The sequence below is a fragment of the Hyla sarda genome, chromosome 8 (assembly GCF_029499605.1).
Source record: "Hyla sarda isolate aHylSar1 chromosome 8, aHylSar1.hap1, whole genome shotgun sequence".
Lineage (NCBI taxonomy): Eukaryota > Metazoa > Chordata > Amphibia > Anura > Hylidae > Hyla > Hyla sarda.
The window spans coordinates 218,927,537-218,949,730 of NC_079196.1; the positions used below are offsets into that span (position 1 = coordinate 218,927,537).

At 40.8% G+C, this 22,194-nt stretch overlaps 1 protein-coding gene across 3 annotated transcripts in view; it reads left to right on the forward strand.

The window, feature by feature from the left end:
- The first annotated feature begins 631 nt into the window (after positions 1–631).
- The window catches only part of LOC130284083 (NXPE family member 1-like), a 57,084-nt gene continuing 35,521 nt past the window's right edge, over positions 632–22,194 (forward strand). For all 3 annotated transcript variants that reach the window (XM_056534067.1, XM_056534071.1, XM_056534069.1), the window contains exon 1: positions 632–762. The gene's annotated coding sequence lies outside the window, so the exon portion shown is untranslated. The remainder of the gene's footprint in view (positions 763–22,194) is intronic.

Sequence of the window (22,194 nt, forward strand, 5' to 3'; positions counted from 1 at the left end):
AGTACCCCTTTTAACTGCTTACACCACCAGCGTCCCAGGAACAGATAAAAGCAATAAATTGCCCCCCCTGTCTGTTGCTGCAGAGGTCACGCAACTGCTCTGATGCTTGTCACCCTATGAGACGTTGAATTTTTGTTTTGATTGTATTCATGGCTAGAGCCCAGCCTGGACTTTCAGCGTTCTCATTGTTGATTGATTGCCATGTGACCGTTCTGCCATTTGCTGTCTGACATTTGTCTGTCGATATATATGACTGCACATTATTGTAAATGTTAATAAAATTTACTTTAAAAAAAAAAAAAAAGCTATAAATTGGTTAATGCCAAATACCCCGTCACATGATGTGCTGACCAAGATTGTGAAAAATCCACTGTTAAAGAACGATCTACATCAATTGATCGATTGTCACAACTTCATCCCACAAGGTTCCAAAGTCTAGGTTTGAGGTTTAGGCACGAACATATTGATTGCTTTTTATAAAACAAAGGTGGCTCGCACAGAATTCAGAGTATTTGATTATGATAAGAATGTTGTTAGAGTCTTTAGACGGTTGTCAAGCATGTATGAGCCAACCATACAAGACGTTCTGTATGATGGTATGCTAACTGGTTGACAGCCCGGTTTAGAATTCTTACCATCCAACATAGAACCATTGCAAAGACCCGAGAAGATATCATCGATTGCACAGGAACTACTAGAATTTGGATCTTTGATTGTTTATTTACTACTGATTTCGACAATGTTGCTGCCACCTTCCTACAGGTGGGTGATGGAAACGCCATGGTGAGCAGACTGAATGTAATTTTCTGCTGTGAACATAGAGTTAGACAAAGGAAGCTGCTGGTGATCCAGCACTTATGAGATATACTGTATATATAATGTGAGGGGTGGAGTCACTTATGCGATATAATGTATATAATGTGAGGGGCGGACTCACTTATGAGATATACTGTATATATAATGTGAGGGGTGGAGTCACTTATGGGAGATACTGTATATATAATGTGAGGGGTGGAGTCACTTATGGGATATACTGTATATATAATGTGAGTGGTGGACTCACTTATGAGATATACTGTATATATAATGTGAGGGGTGGAGTCACTTATGGGAGATACTGTATATATAATGTGAGGGGTGGAGTCACTTATGGGATATACTGTATATATAATGTGAGGGGTGGAGTCACTTATGGGATATACTGTATATAATGTGAGGGGCGGACTCACTTATGAGATATACTGTATATATAATGTGAGGGGTGTAGTCACTTATGGGATATACTGTATATATAATGTGAGGGGTGGAGTCACTTATGGGAGATACTGTATATATAATGTGAGGGGTGGAGTCACTTATGGGATATACTGTATATATAATGTGAGGGGTGTAGTCACTTATGAGATATACTGTATATATAATGTGAGGGGTGGACTCCCTTATGGGATATACTGTATATATAATGTGAGGGGTGGACTCACTTATGGGAGATACTGTATATATAATGTGAGGGGTGGACTCACTTATGGGAGATACTGTATATATAATGTGAGGGGTGGAGTCACTTATGGGATATAATGTATATAATGTGAGGGGCGGACTCACTTATGAGATATACTGTATATATAATGTGAGGGGTGTAGTCACTTATGGGATATACTGTATATAATGTGAGGGGTGGACTCACTTATGGGAGATACTGTATATATAATGTGAGGGGTGGAGTCACTTATGGGAGATACTGTATATATAATGTGAGGGGTGGAGTCACTTATGGGATATACTGTATATATAATGTGAGGGGTGTAGTCACTTATGAGATATACTGTATATATAATGTGAGGGGTGGACTCCCTTATGGGATATACTGTATATATAATGTGAGGGGTGGACTCACTTATGGGAGATACTGTATATATAATGTGAGGGGTGGACTCAATTATGGGATATACTGTATATATAATGTGAGGGGTGGACTCACTTATGGGATATACTGTATATAATGTGAGGGGTGGACTCACTTATGGGAGATACTGTATATATAATGTGAGGGGTGGACTCACTTATGGGAGATACTGTATATATAATGTGAGGGGTGGACTCACTTATGGGATATACTGTATATATAATGTGAGGGGTGGACTCACTTATGGAATATACTGTATATAATGTGAGGGGTGGGCTCACTTATGGGATATACTGTATATAATGTGAGGGGTGGAGTCACTTATGGGATATACTGTATATATAATGTGAGGGGTGGACTCACTTATGGGATATACTGTATATATAATGTGAGGGGTGGAGTCACTTATGGTGATACTGTATAAATAATGTGAGGGGTGGACTCACTTATGGGAGATACTGTATATATAATGTGAGGGGTGGAGTCACTTATGGGATATACTGTATATATAATGTGAGGGGTGGACTCACTTATGGGATATACTGTATATATAATGTGAGGGGTGGAGTCACTTATGGGATATAGTGTATATATAATGTGAGGGGTGGACTCTCTTATGGGATATACTGTATATATAATGTGAGAGGTGGACTCACTTATGGGATATACTGTATATATAATGTGAGGGGTGGACTCTCTTATGGGAGATACAGTGACCCCCCCGACTTATGATGGCCCCGACATATGATCATTTCAACATATGATGGCCTCTCAGAGCCCATCGTATGTTGAAGGCAGCCTCGACATATGATGCTGCTGTGTGTCGGGGCCATCATACAAACAGCTATCTGACAGCGCTGACAACTTCAGCAACTGACAGATAGTTGTTTAATGTGCCCCGTGTGCCCCGTTCTGCCTCCTGTTACTCACATGCTGTCCTGCTAACTCATACAGGCTTCCACTGTGAGCTCCGTGTAAGCCCCGCCCCCCAGTGCAGCCATAGCCAATAGCCTGGAGGATCTTGCTGCAGGCATCCAATGAGCTGCTGGCTGCCCTCCCCTTCCTTTCCTATAGAGCTGTAGTCGGCAGGATCGTAATGGAGGACATTCTGTCCCCCCTGAAGGTATTTAAAGAACTGTACAGTACTGTATGTGATGTCACACATCACATACAATACATATACACACTATACACCCCATACATCAATGTTTCCCTATCAGTGTGCCTCCAGCTGTTGCAAAACTATAACTCCCAGCATGCCCAGACAGTCAATGGCTGTACATGCATGCTGGGAGTTGTAGTTGTGCAACAGCTGGAGGCACCCTGGTTTGTTAAACACTCCCCATACACTCCACATACAATGGTCATCCCAGAACCAATTAGCAGTTTCCCATAGAGATATGTATTCAACATACAATGGTTCCAAGGCCCGAGAACCAATTACCATTTTTACATAGACATATGTACTCGACATATGATGGTTTCAACATATGATGGTTCTCCTGGAACCAATTAATATCATATGTTGAGGGACCACTGTACTGTATATATAATGTGAGGGGTGGACTCACTTATGGGATATACTATATATAATGTGAGGGGTGGAGTCACTTATGGGAGATACTGTATATATAATGTGAGGGGTGGACTCACTTATGGGATATACTGTATATATAATGTGAGGGGTGGACTCACTTATGGGATATACTGTATATATAATGTGAGGGGTGGACTCACTTATGGGATATACTGTATATATAATGTGAGGGGTGGACTCACTTATGAAATATACTGTATATATAATGTGAGGGGTGGAGTCACTTATGGGAGATACTGTATATATAATGTGAGGGGTGGACTCACTTATGGGATATACTGTATATATAATGTGAGGGGTGGACTCACTTATGGGATATACTGTATATAATGTGAGGGGTGGACTCACTTATGGGAGATACTGTATATATAATGTGAGGGGTGGACTCACTTATGGGATATACTGTATATATAATGTGAGGGGTGGACTCACTTATGGGATATACTGTATATATAATGTGAGGGGTGGACTCACTTATGGGATATACTGTATATATAATGTGAGGGGTGGAGTCACTTATGGGAGATACTGTATATATAATGTGAGGGGTGGAGTCACTTATGGGATATACTGTATATATAATGTGAGGGGTGGAGTCACTTATGGGATATACTGTATATATAATGTGAGGGGTGGACTCACTTATGGGAGATACTGTATATAATGTGAGGGGTGGAGTCACTTATGGGAGATACTGTATATATAATGTGAGGGGTGGAGTCACTTATAGGATATACTGTATATATAATGTGAGGGGTGGACTCACTTATGGGATATACTGTATATATAATGTGAGGGGTGGACTCACTTATGGGATATACTGTATATATAATGTGAGGGGTGGAATCACTTATGGGATATACTGTATATATAATGTGAGGGGTGGACTCACTTATGGGATATACTGTATATAATGTGAGGGGTGGACTCACTTATGGGATATACTGTATATAATGTGAGTGGTGGAGTCACTTATGGGATATACTGTATATAATGTGAGGGGTGGACTCACTTATGGGATATACTGTATATATAATGTGAGGGGTGGACTCACTTATGGGATATACTGTATATAATGTGAGTGGTGGAGTCACTTATGGGAGATACTGTATATATAATGTGAGGGGTGGACTCACTTATGGGATATACTGTATATATAATGTGAGGGGTGGAGTCACTTATGGGATATACTGTATATAATGTGAGGGGTGGAGTCACTTATGGGATATACTGTATATATAATGTGAGGGGTGGAGTCACTTATGAGATATACTGTATATATAATGTGAGGGGTGGACTCACTTATGGGATATACTGTATATATAATGTGAGGGGTGGAGTCACTTATGGGAGATACTGTATATATATAATGTGAGGGGTGGAGTCACTTATGGGAGATACTGTATATATAATGTGAGGGGTGGAGTCACTTATGGGAGATACTGTTTATATAATGTGATGGGTGGAGTCACTTATGGGATATACTTTATATATAATGTGAGGGGTGGAGTCACTTATGGGATACACTGTATATATATAATGTGAGGGGTGGAGTCACTTATGGGAGATACTGTATATAATGTGAGGGGTGGACTCACTTATGGGATATACTGTATATATAATGTGAGGGGTGGACTCACTTATGGGATATACTGTATATAATGTGAGGGGTGAACTCACTTATGGGATATACTGTATATATAATGTGAGGGGTGGACTCACTTATGGGATATACTGTATATATAATGTGAGGGGTGGACTCACTTATGGGATATACTATATATAATGTGAGGGGTGGAGTCACTTATGGGATATACTGTATATAATGTGAGGGGTGGACTCACTTATGGGATATACTGTATATATATAATGTGAGGGGTGGAGTCACTTATGGGATATACTGTATATATATAATGTAAGGGGTGGAGTCACTTATGGGAGATACTGTATATAATGTGAGGGGTGGAGTCACTTATGGGATATACTGTATATATAATGTGAGGGGTGGACTCACTTATGGGATATATATATATAACGTGAGGGGTGGAGTCACTTATGGGATATACTGTATATAATGTGAGGGGTGGAGTCACTTATGGGATATACTGTATATATAATGTGAGGGGTGGACTCACTTATGGGATATACTGTATATATAATGTGAGGGGTGGACTCTCTTATGGGATATACTGTATATATAACGTGAGGGGTGGAGTCACTTATGGGATATACTGTATATATAATGTGAGGGGTGGACTCACTTATGGGATATACTGTATATATAACGTGAGGGGTGGAGTCACTTATGGGATATACTGTATATAATGTGAGGGGTGGACTCACTTATGGGATATACTGTATATATATTGTGAGGGGTGGACTCACTTATGGGATATACTGTATATATAATGTGAGGGGTGGACTCACTTATGGGATATACTGTATATATAATGTGAGGGGTGGACTCTCTTATGGGATATACTGTATATAATGTGAGGGGTGGACTCACTTATGGGATATACTGTATATATAATGTGAGGGGTGGACTCACTTATGGGATATACTGTATATAATGTGAGGGGTGGAGTCACTTATGGGATATACTGTATATATAATGTGAGGGGTGGACTCACTTATGGGATATACTGTATATATAATGTGAGGGGTGGACTCACTTATGGGATATACTGTATATATAATGTGAGGGGTGGACTCACTTATGGGATATACTGTATATAATGTGAGGGGTGGAGTCACTTATGGGATATACTGTATATATAATGTGAGGGGTGGACTCACTTATGGGATATACTGTATATATAATGTGAAGGGTGGACTCACTTATGGGATATACTGTATATAATGTGATGGGTGGAGTCACTTATGGGATATACTGTATATATAATGTGAGCGGTGGAGTCACTTATGGGAGATACTGTATATAATGTGAGGGGTGGAGTCACTTATAGGATATACTTTATATATAATGTGAGGGGTGGAGTCACTTATGGAATATACTGTATATATAATGTGAGGGGTGGACTCACTTATGGGAGATACTGTATATAATGTGAGGGGTGGAGTCACTTATGGGATATACTGTATATATAATGTGAGGGGTGGAATCACTTATGGGATATACTGTATATATAATGTGAGGGGTGGACTCACCTATGGGATATACTGTATATATAATGTGAGGGGCGGACTCACTTATGGGAGATACTGTATATATAATGTGAGGGGCGGACTCACTTATGGGATATACTGTATATATAATGTGAGGGGTGGACTCTCTTATGGGAGATACTGTATATATAATGTGAGGGGTGGACTCACTTATGGTATATACTGTATATATAATGTGAGGGGCGGACTCACTTATGGGAGATACTGTATATAATGTGAGGGGTGGACTCACTTATGGGAGATACTGTATATATAATGTGAGGGGTGGAGTCACTTATGGGATATACTGTATATATAATGTGAGGGGTTGACTCACTTATGGGAGATACTATATATATAATGTGAGGGGTGGAGTCACTTATGGGAGATACTGTATATAATGTGAGGGGTGGACTCACTTATGGGATATACTGTATATATAATGTGAGGGGTGGAGTCACTTATAGGATATACTGTATATATAATGTGAGGGGTGGAGTCACTTATGAGATATACTGTATATATAATGTGAGGGGTGGACTCACTTATGGGAGATACTGTATATATAATGTGAGGGGTGGAGTCACTTATGGGAGATACTGTATATATAATGTGAGGGGTGGAGTCACTTATGGGATATACTGTATATATATTGTGAGGAGTGGAGTCACTTATGGGATATACTGTATATATAATGTGAGGGGTGGACTCACTTATGGGATATACAGTATATAATGTAAGGGGTGGAGTCACTTATGGGATATACTGTATATATAATGTGAGGGGTGGACTCACTTATGGGATATACTGTATATATAATGTGAGGGGTGGACTCACTTATGGGAGATACTGTATATAATGTGAGGGGTGGACTCACTTATGGGATATACTGTATATATAATGTGAGGGGTGGACTCACTTATGGGATATACTGTATATATAATGTGAGGGGTGGACTCACTTATGGGATATACTGTATATATAATGTGAGGGGTGGAGTCACTTATGGGAGATACTGTATATATAATGTGAGGGGTGGACTCACTTATGGGATATACTGTATATATAATGTGAGGGGTGGACTCACTTATGGGAGATACTGTATATATAATGTGAGGGGTGGAGTCACTTATGGGATATACTGTATATATAATGTGAGGGGTGGAGTCACTTATGGGATATACTGTATATATAATGTGAGGGGTGGACTCACTTATGGGATATACTGTATATATAATGTGAGGGGTGGACTCACTTATGGGAGATACTGTATATAATGTGAGGGGTGGACTCTCTTATGGGATATACTGTATATATTATGTGAGGGGTGGAGTCACTTATGGGAGATACTGTATATATAATGTGAGGGGTGGAGTCACTTATGGGATATACTGTATATATAATGTGAGGGGTGGAGTCACTTATGGGAGATACTGTATATAATGTGAGGGGTGGACTCACTTATGGGATATACTGTATATATAATGTGAGGGGTGGACTCACTTATGGGATATACTGTATATATAATGTGAGGGGCGGAGTCACTTTTGGGATATACTGTATATATAATGTGAGGGGTGGACTCACTTTTGGGAGATACTGTATATATAATGTGAGGGGTGGAGTCACTTATGGGATATACTGTATATATAATGTGAGGGGTGGACTCACTTATGGGAGATACTGTATATAATGTGAGGGGTGGAGTCACTTATGGGATATACTGTATATATAATGTGAGGGGTGGACTCACTTATGGGAGATAATGTATATATAATGTGAGGGGCGGAGTCACTTATGGGATATACTGTATATATAATGTGAGGGGTGGAGTCACTTATGGGAGATAATGTATATATAATGTGAGGGGTGGACTCACTTATGGGAGATACTGTATATATAATGTGAGGGGTGGAGTCACTTATGGGATATACTGTATATATAATGTGAGGGGTGGACTCATGGGATATACTGTATATATAATGTGAGGGGTGGACTCACTTATGGGAGATACTGTATATATAATGTGAGGGGTGGAGTCACTTATGGGATATACTGTATATATAATGTGAGGGGTGGAGTCACTTATGGGATATACTGTATATAATGTGAGGGGTGGACTCACTTATGGGAGATACTGTATATAATGTGAGGGGTGGACTCTCTTATGGGATATACTGTATATATAATGTGAGGGGTGGCGTCACTTATGGGATATACTGTATATATAATGTGAGGGGTGGACTCACTTATGGGAGATACTGTATATATAATGTGAGGGGTGGACTCACTTATGGGATATACTGTATATATATAATGTGAGGGATGGACTCTCTTATGGGATATACTGTATATATATAATGTGAGGGGTGGAGTCACTTATGGGATATACTGTATATATAATGTGAGGGGTGGACTCACCTATGGGAGATACTGTATATAATGTGAGGGGTGGACTCTCTTATGGGATATACTGTATATATAATGTGAGGGGTGGAGTCACTTATGGGATATACTGTATATATAATGTGAGGGGTGGACTCACTTATGGGAGATAATGTATATGATGTGAGGGCTGGACTCACCTATGGGAGATACTGTATATATACTGTGAGGGGTGGAGTCACTTATGGGATATACTGTATATAATGTGAGGGGTGGACTCTCTTATGGGATATACTGTATATATAATGTGAGAGGTGGAGTCACTTATGGGATATACTGTATATAATGTGAGGGGTGGACTCTCTTATGGGATATACTGTATATAATGTGAGGGGTGGACTCACTTATGGGATATACTGTATATATAATGTGAGGGGTGGACTCACTTATGGGAGATAATGTATATGATGTGAGGGGTGGACTCACCTATGGGATATACTGTATATATAATGTAAGGGGTGGAGTCACTTATGGGATATACTGTATATATAATGTGAGGGGTGGACTCTCTTATGGGATATACTGTATATATAACGTGAGGGGTGGACTCACTTATGGGAGATACTGTATATAATGTGAGGGGTGGAGTCACTTATGGGATAAACTGTATATATAATGTGAGAGGTGGACTCACTTATGGGAGATACTGTATATATAATGTGAGGGGTGGAGTCACTTATGGGATATACTGTATATAATGTGAGGGGTGGACTCATTTATGGGAGATACTGTATATATAATGTGAGGGGTGGAGTCACTTATGGGATATACTGTATATAATGTGAGGGGTGGAGTCACTTATGGGATATACTGTATATAATGTGAGGGGTGGAGTCATTTATGGGAGATACTGTATATATAATGTGAGGGGTTGAATCACTTATGGGATATACTGTATATATATAATGTGAGGGGCGGAGTCACTTATAGGAAATACTGTATATATAATGTGAGGGGCGGAGTCACTTATGGGAGATACTGTATATTATGTGAGGGGTGGAGTCACTTATGGGATATACTGTATATATAATGTGAGGGGCGGAGTCACTTATGGGAGATACTGTATATTATGTGAGGGGTGGAGTCACTTATGGGACATACTGTATATAATGTGAGGGGTGGACTCACTTATGGGAGATACTGTATATATAATGTGAGGGGTGGACTCACCTATGGGATATACTGTATATATAATGTGAGGGGTGGACTCACTTATGGGATATACTGTATATATAATGTGAGGGGTGGAGTCACTTATGGGATATACTGTATATGATGTGAGGGGTGAACTCACTTATGGGATATACTGTATATAATGTGAGGGGTGGACTCACCTATGGGATATACTGTATATATAATGTGAGGGGTGGACTCACTTATGGGATATACTGTATATAATGTGAGGGGTGTAGTCACTTACGGGATATACTGTATATATAATGTGAGGGGTGGACTCTCTTATGGGATATACTGTATATATAATGTGAGGGGTGGAGTCACTTATGGGATATACTGTATATATAATGTGAGGGGTGGACTCACTTATGGGATATACTGTATATATAATGTGAGGGGTGGACTCACTTATGGGAGATACTGTATATATAATGTGAGGGGTGGAGTCACTTATGGGATATACTGTATATAATGTGAGGGGTGGACTCACTTATGGGAGATACTGTATATATAATGTGAGGGGTGGAGTCACTTATGGGATATACTGTATATATAATGTGAGGGGTGGACTCTCTTATGGGAGATACTGTATATATAATGTGAGGGGTGGAGTCACTTATGGGATATACTGTATATATAATGTGAGGGGTGAAGTCACTTATGGGTGATACTGTATATATAATGTGAGGGGTGGAGTCACTTATGGGATATGCTGTATATATAATGTGAGGGGTGGACTCACTTATGGGATATACTGTATATAATGTGAGGGGTGGAGTAACTTATGGGATATACTGTATATATAATGTGAGGGGTGGAGTAACTTATGGGAGATACTGTATATATAATGTGAGGGGTGGAGTCACTTATGGGATATACTGTATATTATGTGAGGGGTGGACTCACTTATGGGAGATACTGTATATATAATGTGAGGGGTGGAGTCACTTATGGAATATACTGTATATATAATGTGAGGAGTGGAGTCACTTATGGAATATACTGTATATATAATGTGAGGGGTGGAGTCACTTATGGGATATACTGTATATATAATGTGAGGGGTGGAGTCACTTATGGAATATACTGTATATATAATGTGAGGGGTGGACTCACTTATGGGATATACTGTATATATAATGTGAGGGGTGGACTCACTTATGGGATATACTGTATATATAATGTGAGGGGTGGAGTCACTTATGGAATATACTGTATATATAATGTGAGGGGTGGAGTCACTTATGAGATATACTGTATATATATATATATAATGTGAGGGGTGGAGTCACTTATGGGATATACTGTATAAATAATGTGAGGGGTGGACTCACTTGTGGGATTTACTGTATATATAATGTGAGGGGTGGACTCACTTATGGGATATACTGTATATATAATGTGAGGGGTGGACTCACTTATGAGATATACTGTATATAAAATGTGAGGGGTGGAGTCACTTATGGGAGATACTGTATATATAATGTGAGGGGTGGAGTCACTTATGGGAGATACTGTATATATAATGTGAGGGGTGGAGTCACTTATGGGATATACTGTATATAATGTGAGGGGTGGACTCACTTATGGGAGATACTGTATATATAATGTGAGGGGTGGACTCACTTATGGGAGATACTGTATATATAATGTGAGGGGTGGAGTCACTTATGGGATATACTGTATATATAATGTGAGGGGTGGACTCTCTTATGGGATATACTGTATATATAATGTGAGGGGTGGAGTCACTTATGGGATATACTGTATATATAATGTGAGGGGTGGAGTCACTTATGGGATATACTGTATATATAATGTGAGGGGTGGACTCTCTTATGGGAGATACTGTATATATAATGTGAGGGGTGGAGTCACTTATGGGTGATACTGTATATATAATGTGAGGGGTGGAGTCACTTATGGGAGATACTGTATATATAATGTGAGGGGTGGACTCACTTATGGGATATACTGTATATATAATGTGAGGGGTGGAGTCACTTATGGGATATACTGTATATATAATGTGAGGGGTGGACTCTCTTATGGGAGATACTGTATATATAATGTGAGGGGTGGAGTCACTTATGGGTGATACTGTATATATAATGTGAGGGGTGGAGTCACTTATGGGAGATACTGTATATATAATGTGAGGGGTGGACTCACTTATGGGAGATACTGTATATATAATGTGAGGGGTGGACTCACTTATGTGATATACTGTATATATAATGTGAGGGGTGGAGTCACTTATGGGATATACTGTATATATAACGTGAGGGGTGGAGTCACTTATGGTATATACTGTATATATAATGTGAGGGGTGGAGTCACTTATGGGATATACTGTATATAATGTGAGGGGTGGACTCACTTATGGGAGATACTGTGTATATAATGTGAGGGGTGGAGTCACTTATGGGATATACTGTATATATAATGTGAGGGGTGGAGTCACTTATGGAAGATACTGTATATATAATGTGAGGGGTGGACTCACTTATGGGATATACTGTATGTATAATGTGAGGGGTGGAGTCACTTATGAGATATACTGTATATATATATAATGTGAGGGGTGGACTCACTTATGGGATATACTGTATATATAATGTGAGGGGTGGAGTCACTTATGGGAGATACTGTATATATAATGTGAGGGGTGGACTCACTTATGGGAGATACTGTATATAATGTGAGGGATGGACTCACTTATGGGATATACTGTATATATAATGTGAGGGGTGGAGTCACTTATGGTATATACTGTATATATAATGTGAGGGGTGGAGTCACTTATGGGATATACTGTATATATATATAATGTGAGGGGTGGAGTCACTTATGGGATATACTATATATATAATGTGAGGGGTGGAGTCACTTATGGGATATACTGTATATATAATGTGAGGGGTGGAGTCACTTATGGGATATACTATATATATTATGTGAGGGGTGGAGTCACTTATGGGATATACTGTATATATAATGTGAGGGGTGGAGTCACTTATGGGATATACTATATATGTTGTGCCTCATCATGAAGAATGGGACGGAGAATATTAGAGATACATGTACCTCAGGGACCAATTTTGTTTCTATAGTTGTTTTTTACACTCTGAAGCTTTACTATTGTATTGTCTATTGTGCGCACGAGGTCTCCAGAGAAGCGACACGGGAATAGACCAATCACATTTCACTTCATGGGGATTAGTCCAAGTTCCCTCTAGAAGAAATAAAAGGTCTAGTGTATACACCAAGACAATACGCACCGTAGTCTTCCCTGCCCACCCTTGTATTGTATTTATACAGGACATGGGAAGTGTATTTTGTCTTCAGGTCACTCTGGTGCGGTGCTTTGCGGCAGCCATTGCTGCTGTGGGGCGGTGTCTGTGTTGCGGCATTGGGGCTGTTCTGCCCGTGGGCCGTTCCCCCTGTTGGCCCTGGTATTTCATCGGTGGTGGTTGTCGCTCAGTTCGGCGCCATTTTATGCTCGGGATTATGGACCCGCTACTTACAGGTGGCCCAGACGTGGCTAGCGGGCTCGCACTTCATGATCATCAATACCTCTCTGTGCAGCCTCCGGCATTCTTTATCGGGCACTGCCTCCAAGACAGGGACATGTTGTCATGACCATGCCCCCTAGTGACATCAGGCCACGCCCTCTCCATTCATGTCTATGGGAGGGGGCGTGGCTGGCGCCACGCTCCCTCCCATAGACATGAATGGAGAGGGCGTGGCATGACATCGCTAGGGGGCATGGCTGTGACATCACGTCCTTGTCTTGGAGGCAGTGCCGGGTACAGAATGCCGGGGGCTGCACAGAGATCGTGGGGGGCCCCCAGCGGCGGGACCCCTGTGATCATACATCTTATCCCCTATCCTTTAGATAGGGGATAAGATGTATAAGGCCGGAATACCCCTTTAACAAATGGAAGGGTTTAAACAACATTTTGGGTTAACACAAAACCACGTCGAACCTCAGTGTAGGGCCCAATATGGAGGTATCATTTGGAGACTGGTGGTTCATACACTGAGACTGTTCTCCATGGCCGACACTTCAAGCGTCGAGGTTACAACCGGGCAATTTGTTCACTCAGATGTTTATTTACACATAAAACAATGGGAATTTACAAACAATGGATTCCGAATAGCCGGCTCGATGAACTGTGAAGAGCGTCCGCCTGATATCATGTGCCTCAAGGTTCTCACAGATACGTTGCGTTCTACTCGACACAGCAGATGGAAACATTTCTCAGCCAGGGGGGGGGGGAAATGTCGTGACCAGAGGGTCTAGAATCGAGATTTGTCAATATTTTGGAAACACACACCAGCATTTCAAAAGACTCCGACTCCTGGATAAACCATGGACAGAAATGTGACTGAAGATGACACGTGTAAGTAGACTTCATATGGTAATTTGCTGGGTCATCAAACTTGTACAACTTGGTAATCAGTGACCAAGATTTTGGCCATTTTGAAGGCCCAACCGTGAGAGGTGACCCGTGTGGCCATAGGATGTCCTCCTGCACATATCACTGTTATTGTCCTTCATATCACTACTAGGGACTGTTGTACGCAATGGCTCCGCAGATCATCACACCAGTAGGGGGCAGTGTGGTGCTTCACAGCAAAGGCAGAGCTGAAGCGCTCACCATGAAGCCTTCAAACTCCTTCAAACACGACCGTTGTCGGATCCCAAAGAGAACCTGGGTTCATTGCTAAAGACGATGTCGTGCAAGCCCATAGTCCACGTTTTTATGATCACGGTGTGATGAAGAAACAGAAGGTAAAGTGGAGAGACAGTAGAGTGTAATGAAGAGACAGGAGAGTGTAATGAAGAGACAGTAGAGTGTAATGAAGAGACATGGGAATGTTATGAAGAGACAGTGGAGTTATTAAGAGACAGTAGAGTGTAATGAAGAGACAGGAGAGTGTAATGAAGAGACAGGAGAGTGTAATGAAGAGACATGGGAATGTTATGAAGAGACAGGAGAGTGTAATGAAGAGACATGGGAATGTTATGAAGAGACAGTGGAGTTATTAAGAGACAGTAGAGTGTAATGAAGAGACATGGGGATGATATGAAGAGACAGGAGAGTGTAATGAAGAGACAGGAGAGTGTAATGAAGAGACATGGGGATGTTATGAAGAGACAGGAGAGTGTAATGAAGAGACATGGGAATGTTAGGAAGAGACAGTGGAGTTATTAAGAGACAGTGGTTGTAATGAAGAGATGAGGGGTTTATAGAGGAGACAAGGTAGAGTAATGAAGAGACAGTGAGGTGTAATGAAGAGACAGGGTAGTGTCATGAAGAGAAAGGAAGATGTAATGAAGAGACAGTGAGATGAAATTAAGAGACAGGGGAGTGTAATGAAGGGATAGGGAGGTGGAATGAAGAGACAGGAATGTTAAATGAAGAGACATGGGGGTGTAATAAAGAGACAGGAAAGTGTATTGGAGAGACAGGGGAGTGTCATGAAGAGAAAGGAAGGTGTAATGAAGAGACAGTGTGGTGAAATAAAGAGAAAAGAGAGAATAATGAAGAGACAGTGGGGTGTAATGAAGAGACAGGGGAGTGTCAGAAGAGATAGGGAGGTGTAATGAAGAGACAGTGAGGTGAAATAAAGAGACAGGAATGTTAAATGAGGAGACATGGGGGTGTTTAAAAAGAGACAGGGGGGTGTAATAAAGAGACAGGGAAGTGTAATGAAGAGACAGGAGAGTGTAATGAAGAGACAGGAGAGTGTAATGAAGAGACAGGAGAGTGTAATGAAGAGACAGGAGAATGTAATGAAGAGACAGGAGAGTGTAATTAAGAGACAGGGGAGTGTAATGAAGAGACAGGGGAGTGTAATGAAGAGACAGGAGAGTGTAATGAAGAGACAGGAGAGTGTAATGAAGAGACAGGAGAGTGTAATTAAGAGACAGGGGAGTGTAATGAAGAGACAGGGGAGTGTAATGAAGAGACAGGAGAGTGTAATGAAGAGACAGGGGAGTGTAATGAAGAGACAGGAGAGTGTAATGAAGAGACAGGGGAGTGTAATGAAGAGACAGGGGAGTGTAATGAAGAGACAGGGGAGTGTAATGAAGAGACAGGAGAGTGTAATGAAGAGACAGGGGTGTGTAATGAAGAGACAGGGGAGTGTAATGAAGAGACAGGAGAGTGTAATGAAGAGACAGGGGTGTGTAATGAAGAGACAGGGGAGTGTAATGAAGAGACAGGAGAGTGTAATGAAGAGACGGGAGAGTGTAATGAAGAGACAGGAGAGTGTAATGAAGAGACTGTGAGGTGAAATGAACAGGCAGGGTTGTAATAAAAAGACAGGGATGTAATAAAGAGACAGGGAGTGCAATGAAGAGTAGGGAGAGTAAGGATCAGTCTGTGGTGTGGGATGAAGGTGCCTCTTGTGTCTGGATGGTGGACATGGAAACTGTCAGGGGTCAGAATACCTTTGGGTACGTCTTAGATACATGTCTAGCAGTCACCAATCTTTCACTAAGAGAAAAAGTAGCCCCTGAAATACTTTTTTTAGAGCATTGGGGAAAACACTTTTAAAGGGGGAACAAACTGTTCTGAATGCCGGAGCCGGCGCCAGGAGCTTGTGACATCATAGCCCGCGCCCCCTCATGATGTCACATGCCACCCCCTCAATGCAAGTCTATGGTAGGGAGGCGTGGTGGCTGACACGCCCCCTCCCATAGAATTGCTTTGAGGGGGCAGGGCTATGATGTCACAAGCTCCCGGCGCCAGCTCCAGCATTCGAAACAGTTTGTTCCAAATGCTGAGCAGCGGAGTACCCCTTTAAGCCTTCTTGTGTCAAGTCTCGGAGTGTCTAGTCAGACCCCACCTATAGTTATCTTCATATCTGCCCGAGACATGTCTGAGTGATGAGTTCTACAGCAATCCGTATTTTTATGGGAAAACGAGCCCAAATTAGACAAATACATGTGAATAAATTTACATCTGTTTAGAAAAAAGGGGCACATATGCCTTCCAGAGAATGCTGGTTAAGATATAGGGACTCCAGAAATAGTTTGATCTCCCTGGCAAAACTAAGAAAGTCTTTTAACAAGTCCTGTTATCGGGTCTAGATTTTTATGGGATTACAGGTTTGGTAGCGGGGCCTTTCTTCCCTTTCCTGGGCCAGCCCACATTGGCCCCAAGTCAGCACAGGTGCTGAAACTGATTAATACTGGGCTTACAAAAGGTGCAACCAAGTCTATACTGAGGGGAAGTCAGGAACCTTTAATGAGAGTAGGAGTCCTGAGGTCGCAAAAGGGGATTTTTTGTGACAGTTTTGTTGGGTGGCTGGTAGTAAGCCACCTGTTCAGAGAAGGAAGAATTTGGTAGTTAGTTTGGTATTTTGTATTTGTTTGTGCTTAACCCCTTAAGGACACATGACGTACTGGAACGTCATGTGTCCGCTCCCGATCTATAACGCGGGGCCACGCCGCGTCTAAAGTGAAAGTGAAACCATGCCGGTTAGCTCAGTGGGCTGTTCGGGATAGCCGCGGCAAAATCACGGCATCTAGAACAGCTTACAGGACAGCCGTAGGGTCCCTACCTGCCTCCTCGCTGTCCGATCGCCAAATGACTGCTCAGTGCCTGAGATCCAGGCATGAGCAGTCAAAAGGCAGAATCATTGATTACTGGTTTCTTATGAGAAACCATTGATCAATGTAAAAGATCAGTGTGTGCAGTGTTATAGGTCCCTATGGGATAACAATGATAAGTATAAGAGATCAGTGTGTGCAGTGTTATAGTCTCCTATGGGATAACAATGATCAGTATAAGAGATCAGTGTGTGCAGTGTTATAGGTCCCTATGGGAGCTATAACACTGCAAAAAAAAGTGACAAAAAAATAAGTGAATAAAGATCATTTAACCCCTCCCCTATTAAATGTTTGAATCACCCCCCTTCTCCCATAAAAAAAACACAATGTAAATAAAAATAAACATATGTGGTATCGCCGCGTGCGGAAATGTCCAAATCACAAAAATATGTCATTAATTAAACCGCACGGTCAATGGCGTACGCGCAAAAAAAATTCCAAGTCCAAAATAGTGCATTTTTGGTCACTTTTTACATCATGAAAAAATGAATAAAAAGCGATCAATAAGTCCTATCAATGCAAAATGGTACCATTAAAAACTTCAGATTACGGCGCAAAAAATAAGCCCCCATACTGCCCCATACGTGGAAAAATAAAAAAGTTATAGGGGTCAGAAGATGACAATTTTAAACGTATAAATTTTCCTGCATGTAGTTATGATTTTTTCCAGAAGTCCGACAAAATCAAACCTATATAAGTAGGGGATCATTTTAATCGTATGGACCTACAGAATAAAGATAAGGTGTCATTTTTACCGAAAAATGTACTACGTAGAAACGGAAGCCCCCAAAAGTTACAAAACAGCGTTTTTTTTTTTTTTAATTTTGTCTCACAATGATTTTTTTTTCCGTTTCACCGTAGATTTTTGGGCAAAATGACTGATGTCACTGCAATGTAGAATTGGTGGCGCAAAAAATAAGCAATCATATGGATTTTTAGGTGCAAAATTGAAAGAGTTATGATTTTTTTAAAGGCAAGGAGCAAAAAACGAAAATGCTAAAACGGAAACCTCCCCCGGTCCTTAAGGGGTTAAAGTAAAAGGCTGTATTAGTTTTTTTTTTACCTAAAAATAAAGACAGGAGAAGACCTGTTCAAAGTTTTCTTCAATGTACCTGTCCCTGACTACTATTTGGACACTTATGGACTGGTTCTATGGAGCTGATCTCCCACAGTAGATACACATACATGTATAATGTAATTAATGCATTATCTAGTATGGTGTGGAATAGATACAAACTTTATTAAAATAAAGGTGGCCGCTGTGTCTGCTTTTACCATGTCTATTGTAAATGACTGCTATCGGCTGCTCAGTTCTCAAGGTGATCAGACACAGAGCACTTTGTCTGATCCCAAGGAAAGCAGTCAGTCAGACCACCCTGACAGCGACCATTTTTATAGCAAGATGTTTTCTTGCCAAAAAGTGCTTCTTATAGTCTGAAAATGTAATATATATTTTATTTTAAAATATTTTCATACTTTTTTTTTTTATATATATATATTTTATGTGTTATCTTGAATCACATTGTCCACTGATTGAGGATTAAAAAAAAATTTGATCTACACATCATATGAGCAACTTACCTCACCCGGGCTGCCAACAAAAAAGTGCCAGGGTGCTGCCTTGTGCACCTTGGCACCCCTTCACCTTGGCACCACTACAACTGTCTGTGCCTCAATTGTAGTAAATATGGGCAAGCAGCGCTGATCACAGAACGTGTTTGCGTCCTGGAAAAGTCTTGTTAACATTAAGGATGTTTGCTCTTACCTCAATTCTCAGGTCATATGCCCATGTGTTCCCTATAAAAAAAAAAATCATAAAATATCATGGCAGGTGACATGCCCATTTGTACCCTATAAAAAAAATGTAATAAACTTGTTTGAGTGGAATTAACATATACAGCATTGTGATTGGTCGTAAAAGGACAGAGAAGGTGTGTTATAGTAAATAGAGCGACACCTGGATATCGACACGGGGTTGCCTGAAGGTGCCATAAATAATATATTAAAGGGGTTGTCCAGAATTATAAAAATGATGTTTCTTTTATTGCAAAAACAGCACCACTCTTGTCAGCAGGTCATGTGTAATACTGCAGCTCAGTCCCATTCACTTCAATGGAGCCGAACTGCAATACCAGACACAACCTGAGGACAGGAATGTTGCTGTTTTTGCAAGAAAGCAGCAGATTTTTTTTATTATCCTGGACAATGCCTTTAACAACAGAAATCTGAAAAGAGCAAAAGAAGAAAAGACCGACGGGAAGGCGCCTAGTGTGATACCGTTGATGACAGGTGGGGGGGGGGGGGTTAGTCGAAGAGTAGGTAATGGATGCTCACCTTGAGCGAGCAAAAAACTTGCATGTAGACCCACAATGGCGTTAGTGGTATAGATGATAGTCCACCGGATGCAGCTGCTAAGCCCAGGGTACAGGACAGGACTAGCCAGTCCTGGAAAGATATGCAGTAGCGAGGAAGAAAAAAACCCTTTCAAAGGGCGCTGCTGTTGTCCAGGTAAGATGAAGATGAAAAGTCTGGGGCAGAAGTATTTTGCAAGGTATAGCTTCTTTATTGGTGCAGAATCATAGCAAGCAGGGATGCAGGCAGGATAACGCGTTTCGGGGGACAGCGCCCCCTTCTTCAGATCAGTGATAACAAATGGTGGGGCTTACATGGTATATATACACTTAAAATGGGCGCCAAACATAAGGGGGAGGGGCTACAGTAAACAGGGGCACATACTGTAAGGGCATGATACATAAATCAAAATAGACATGCAAAACATGGAAACCTATTCTAACGCATGGAAAAGCCTGATGGAATGGCGCCATTATAGAAAAACTCTAAGTAAAATCATTGGTGAACAGTAGATCATATGCGCGCATCTGCTTTTCATTATAGTATCTTATGTTTCTTAATTTGTCTGTCTTTCTAACTATAATTTTTCTACTGTTATCTTTACCCCTATTTTTTTTCTCCATTCCCTGAACCATATTTTAGCCAAAATATGTGATCTTATAATTCTTTTATCCCCAGTCCATTATAAATCTTGTTATAAATGATAGAGAGGATTACACTTCTATTTGTGTATACAATATGTTCTTTGTTACCGTTATAGAGAATAATGGTTCGGTTGCATGAATACTGTTAGTAATTTTGAAAGGCATCATCACATGGTAACCTTGCTGTATCATATACTGATCTGCCAAATCTTATTCCTTATTGTAATTAGATATGTACGTTCATGAAACTGAAAGTTATGATTACAAGACATATCTGAGTGAATTATACAATTAGAGGACTAACAATTTATTGGTTCAGATTCAGATAATACCGACATATTTTCTTTTTAGTTGTTTTCAATGTCTGTTTTTTCTTGTTTGATTCCCTTACTGTTAAAATGAAAAATTGTTTATAAAATATAAAAAATAAACAGTTATATAAAAAAAAGAATGTAGAGATGGCTCAAAATATGGAGCAGGCTTAGCATGTAGAACAGTCTCAGTATATGAAGCAGGCTTAGCATATGGAGCAGGCTTAGCATATGGAGCAGGATCAGCATATGGAGCAGGCTTAGCATATGGAGCAGGATCAGCATATGGAGCAGGATCAGCATATGGAGCAGGCTTAGCATGTAGAACAGTCTCAGTATATGAAGCAGGCTTAGCATATGGAGCAGGCTTAGCATATGGAGCAGGATCAGCATATGGAGCAGGATCAGCATATGGAGCAGGCTTAGCATATGGAGCAGGATCAGCATATGGAGCAGGATCAGCATATGGAGCAGGCTTAGCATGTAGAACAGTCTCAGTATATGAAGCAGGCTTAGCATATGGAGCAGGCTTAGCATATGGAGCAGGATCAGCATATGGAGCAGGATCAGCATATGGAGCAGATTTAGCATATGGGGCAGGATCAGCATATGGAGCAGGATCAGCATATGGAGCAGGCTTAGCATATGGAGCAGGATCAGCATATGGAGCAGGCTTAGCATATGGAGCAGGATCAGCATATGGAGCAGGCTTAGCATATGGAGCAGGATCAACATATGGAGCAGGCTTAGCATATGGAGCAGGCTTAGCATATGGAGCAGGATCAGCATATGGAGCAGGCTTAGCATATGGAGCAGGATCAGCATATGGAGCAGGATCAGCATATGGAGCAGGCTTAGCATGTAGAACAGTCTCAGTATATGAAGCAGGCTTAGCATATGGAGCAGGCTTAGCATATGGAGCAGGATCAGCATATGGAGCAGGATCAGCATATGGAGCAGATTTAGCA